The sequence below is a fragment of the Vulpes lagopus genome, chromosome 9, assembly GCF_018345385.1.
Source record: "Vulpes lagopus strain Blue_001 chromosome 9, ASM1834538v1, whole genome shotgun sequence".
Taxonomy (NCBI): domain Eukaryota; kingdom Metazoa; phylum Chordata; class Mammalia; order Carnivora; family Canidae; genus Vulpes; species Vulpes lagopus.
This window is the reverse complement of record NC_054832.1, coordinates 75916109-75921982: the sequence shown is the minus strand read 5'-3', so window position 1 is coordinate 75921982 and position 5874 is coordinate 75916109. Positions and strand designations below refer to the sequence as shown.

Sequence of the window (5874 nt, the reverse complement as noted above, 5' to 3'; positions counted from 1 at the left end):
TGAATCTTGCAAACATTATACCAAGTAAAAGAAGCGAGATATAAAAATCATATATTGTATGATTTTATTTATAAAATATTCAGAATGAGGAAATCTATAGGGACAGAATGTAGATTCGAGGTTGCCAAAGCTAGGGGTAGGGAAAATTGCAGAGTGACTACGAATGGGTGCAGGGTCTCTTTAGGGGGTGTTGGAAATGTTCTGGAACTAAATACTTGTTAGATAATGCTGATGGGGGCAGCCTGGGTCGCTCAGCGATTTCGTGCCAGCTTTACCCTAGGGCCTGATCCTGGAGACCTGGGATGGAGTCCCACTTCAGGCTCCCTGCATGGAGCCTGCTTCTCCCTCTGCCTGTGTCTCTGCCTCTCTCTCTGTGTGTGTCTCTCACGAATAAATAAATAAAATTTTAAAAAAAAAAAGATAATTCTGATGGTTGTACACTTTGTGAATATTCTTGAAAAACACAGATAACACCAATCTGAGAAATACAGTAACAGTTTTATATGCACACATATAAACCAGTGGTCACTTACAGACCTCTATGCTTAAAACCCATGGCCCCTTAGCCACATATCACCCTCTATCCGTAGTAGAACCACGTAAAAATAACATAAATAGGAAGATATAAAAAAGCTTAATAAAATAATTAAAATGGAATTCTAACAAATATTCAAAAGTACAAAAGAAGGCAAGAAAGAAGAAACAAAGGGATAGAAAGCACAGAGGATAGGTAATAAATCATTAATAATGATGTAATTATAATTACATTTAAAGTTATTAGATTAGGGGCAGCCCGGGTGGCTCAGCAGTTTAGCGCTGCCTTCAGCCCAGGGCCTGATCCTGGAGACCCGGGATCGAGTCCCACGTCAGGCTCTTTGCATGGAGCCTGCTTCTCCCTCTGCCTGTGTCTCTGCCTCTCTCTCTCTCTCTCTCTCTCTCTGTGTATTTCATGAATAAATAAATAAAATCTTAAGAAAATAAAATAAAGTTATTAGATTAAACGCTCTAACTAAAAGGCAGAAATTGCCAGAAGACAAAAAAAGCAAGGCCATCTATGTGCTGTCTCAAAAGCACCATATAAAAATAAAGATCCAGATAGGTTAAATGTAAATGGACAGAACAAGAAATGCCATACAAACAATAAGCATAAGAAGGCATGACTATATTAACATTAGATTCAACATACTTTAAGGAAAAATTTATAACATATAAAGAAGGACATTTCATAATGATAAAAGCATCAATTTGTCAGTAATACATAACAAATGTACATTTGCCTAGTGCAGAATTAAAAAAGCATGAAGCAAAATTTGACATAAGAAAGGGGAAAATAGACAATATTACAACTATAAAGATTCTAACACTTCTGTAAACTGATAAGACAATTAGATAAAATATAAATACTAAGATACCCTGAAGATTGTCAATCATCTTTCCCTATTGGTATTTATAGCATGATTGCAGGATACACGTTCTTCGCAAGTGCACATATTACTTTAAAACAATGTATCATCTACAGGACCATAAAACAAGTCTAAATAGACTTAAAAGTTTCAAGTTCCAAAGAGAATGTTTCCTGACCACAATAGAGTATAATTAGAAATCATTAAGACAACTAGGAAATGTTTACATATTTGAAAATTAAAAAAAAAAAAGAAAGAAAATTAAACACTACACTTCTAAATGATCCATTCCATTGATCAAAGAAGAAATCATGAGGAAAATTAGAAAATATTTCTAACTAAATCAGAATAAAGACATAAAATAACATTTAAAATGTATGATTTGAAGCTAAAGAAGTTTTTAGAGAAAGGTGTATAGATTTGAATGCCTATATAAAAAAAGAAAGTTCTAAAATCAATAACTAAACTTCCACTTTAAAAAAAAATAAAATAATAATAAACTTCCACTTTATGAATATGAAAAGTAAGAGGAAAGACCAGTGTAAGTAGGGAAAAGGAAATAATGAAGAGCAGAACTCAATAGATTTTTTTAAAAGAGAAAAACAATAGGGAAAATTAACAGAATCAAAAGATGATTCTTTGAAAAGATCAACAAAATTGATAAAGTATATTGATCAAGGTAAAAAAGAGAAAGAACATAAATTATCAATATCAGAAATGAAAACGAGATTGATACAGATCATATAAATATTAAAAGACAGTAAGATTATCTTATGAAACTTCATGCCACCAAATGTGAAAATGTAGATGAAATAGAAAATTTCTTTGAAAAATACATGTTACTAAAACTGACACAAAATGAAACTGAAATTTTGAATAGGCCCCATAATTATTTAAGAAAATGAGTTAGTTTTCGAAACCCTTCCTACAAGGAAAACTCCAGGATCAGATGATTTTGCTGATGAATTCTAAACTCATTTGATATAAATTTTTCCAAAAATTGAGAAGATATATTGTCCAACTCATTATATATGGTCAGCATAACCCTAAACCTCAAGTCTGACAAAGACAATACAAAAAGAAAAAAGAAAATCACACACCAATATCTTTCATGAAAATAGTTGTAAATGTACTTTACAAAATCAGCAAAGTGAACCCATCAATTGTAACCAAGAAGGGTTAACCCCTATAATGCAAGTTTGATTTAACATTTGAGAATCATTGTAATTCACCACATTAATAGAATAAAATTGAAACTATATGATCATTTTAACAGACACAGCAAAAGCATTTGCCCCCTGAAAAAAATCCATTTTTGATTTTTAAAAAATACTCAGCAAACCAGAATAGAAGGAAACTTCCTCAACCTAATAAAAAGCATCTAAGAGGAGCCGACAGCTAATACCATACTTAACTGTGAACACTTTTTTCTAAGATCAGGAACAAAGCAAAAATACAGACTCCTTCTACTTCTAGTCAACATTGTATTAGAGATGCCAGCCATTGCAAGGACTGAAGAAAAAGAACTAAAAAGCATAAATATCTGAAGAAAGTAAAATTGTCTTTGTGTGTATATAACATGATTGTTTATACAGAAAAGTCAAACAACAACTGCACTAACTAGTAATATTAACAAGGTTGGCTGGATACAAATTGAATATATAAAATCATATGCATTTTATATGCTAACAGAAAACAAATACAAATGAAATTTAAAAAAAAAACTTAATCCAATTTTAATACTACCAATCTTTTAAAAACCAATTATAATACCCCCAAAAATATGAAATATTCAAGAATGAATTTAACAAAAAATGGACAAGTCTCTACATTTAAAACTTTCAAACATTGTTAAGAAGAATTCTAAAAATGAAGACATAGTCCATGTTTAAGGATTGTAAAACTCAATATTCTTATGATGTCAATTCTTCAAATTTATTTATAGATTCAAAAGAATCAGAAAGATAACCTCAGCAGCGTTTGGGGGATTTTTTTGTACATTTCGATAAACTGGTTGTAGTTTTTTGGGATTTTTTTTTTTAAGATTTATTTATTTCAGAGGGAGAGAGCAGGGGATGGTGGGGCAGAAAGAGAGGGAGTGGGAATCTCATTCAGATTCCCTGCTGAATGCAAAGCCTGACTCAGGGCTCAGTCCCACCGTCCTGAGATCATGACTTGAGCTGAAATCAAGTCAGACACCTAACTGACTGAGCTACCCAGTCACCCCTAAACTGGTTGTAGTTTTTATTAAAATGATAGAGGACCTAAAATGTGTCAAGCAATCTTATTAAAAAATAACCAAATTGGAGTACTTAAACTCTCTGACTCCAAGAGATACTGCAAAGTTCCAATAATCAAGACAGAACAGTACGTAAGAAAGGATCCACAAACAGATCAAAGGAAAGAATAAAGAGCCTTGTAATAGACTCACATACACACTTAAATGATAATCTGATTTCTAAAAAAGTAAACCAGAGTGGGGCACCTGGGTGGCTCAGTGAGTTACGGGGCTGACTCTTGATTTCAGCTCAGGTCATGATCTTAGGTCATGGGGTTGAGCCCTGTGATAGCTCTGCTCTGGGCATGGAGCCTACTTAGGATTCTCTCTCTCTCTCTCTCCTAATTTCCCTCTGCCCCTCCCCTCCTTCTAAAAGAAAAGGGTAAAAAAAAAAATTAAGTCATGAGAATAATCCATTGGAGAAAGGTTATAGTCTATCCAACAAGCGGAATTATAATAACTGGATATCTTTATGGAAAAAAATTAACTCAATCCATATCTCATACCATACACAATAATTAATTCAAGATGGACCACAGACCTAAATGTAAAAGTTAAGACCATAAATCCTTTACAGGAAAGTGTAGAATTAGCTTCCATATTTGAGGGCAGGCAAAAGGTTTTCAGATACAGAAAGTAATAATCCATGAAAGAAAAAATTAGACTTTGTCAAAATTAAAACATTATGCTCATGAAAAGATATCATTAAAAAAAATGAATGAGATTGATAAACAAGAAGGAAATAATCAAAAATCTTTAACTGACAGGCAGGAAGTCGGGGTGTGCAGGGTCCGGGAGGAGCATTTGACTGCTCGCTGCCTCTGTGTTGGGGGATCCTGGCCACTGTGGAGACGAAGATGAATTGAATCTTCTAGTTATTGTAGTTGATACCAACCCAATTTGGTGGGGAAAGCAAGCCTTAAAGGAGTCTCAGTTTACTTTATCAAAATGATGCTGTGATGGTGCTGGGAAGTTCTCATTTATTCATGAATCATTCCAACAAACTTGCTGTGATAGCAAGTCACACTCAAGAAAGTCGATTCTTATATCCTGGAAAGAATGGCAAACTTGGAGACTCTTTTGGAGATCCTGGCAACCCTTCTGAATTCAGCCCCTCAGGGAGCAAGGATGGGAAATATGAGCTATTCACAGCAGCGAATGAAGTTATTGTCGAAGAGATTAAAGATCTCATGATCAAGAGTGACATAAAGGGTCAACATACAGAAGCTCTGCTGGCAGGATCCCTTGCCAAAGCTCTTTGCTACATTCATAGAATGAACAAAGAGGTTAAAGATAATCAGGAAATGGAATCAAGGATTTTGGTGATTAAGGCTGCGGAAGACAGCGCACTGCAGTATATGAATTTCATGAATGTCATCTTTGCAGCACAGAAGCAGGATATTTTGATTGATGCCTGTGTCTTAGACTCGGATTCAGGACTCCTCCAGCAGGCCTGTGACATCACAGGGGGACTATATTTGAAGGTGCCTCAGATGCCCTCCCTTCTGCAGTATTTACTGTGGGTTTTTTCTTCCTGATCAAGATCAAGGATCTCAGCTAATCCTCCCACCCCCGATTCATGTGGACTACCAGGCTGCCTGCTTCTGTCATCGAAATCTTATTGAAATTGGCTCTGTCTGTTCTGTGTGCTGCTCAATAGTCTGCAACTTCAGTCCCATCTGCACCACATGCGAGACAGCCTTTAAGATTTCTCTGCCTCTGGTGCTCAAGGCCAAGAAAAAGAAACTGAAAGTGTCCGTGTGATCATAAGATTCCTGCGCCCCTAGAGCCTATTACTCGGAATTGTGTGGCGGGATCTGTGTTTGGAGGCCCTGAAAAAATACAGTGCATATGAAATAATTTTGAATGAAGTTTCTTACAGGAAGGATTTCTAGACCATTATCCTCATGCTGTGCTTTTGGGGCACTGTGTTATTTGAGGGAATCATTCTATGCAATCTTTTCAGACTGGTTTTTGCCCACAGAAGGAGAAGAAAGCATAAATTAGTGAGTGAGACTTTTTTTTTTTTAATAATGGGGTGATCATTTGTCAGCTTGGCCTGCCTGATTACCGGCTTTAGACTCTTACCCTTCTCTGTTGGGTTCTGCCTGTGAAATGTATGACCAGTGAAATTTGAGCGCAGTTTTGGAAAAAATGAACAAGCGACCATGCAGTAACAGCATTAACCAAGAT

General features: G+C 35.4%; 1 pseudogene; it reads left to right on the top strand.

The window, feature by feature from the left end:
* The first annotated feature begins 4625 nt into the window (after positions 1–4625).
* LOC121499060 lies at positions 4626–5657 on the top strand (annotated as a pseudogene).
* The last annotated feature ends 217 nt before the right edge of the window (positions 5658–5874 follow it).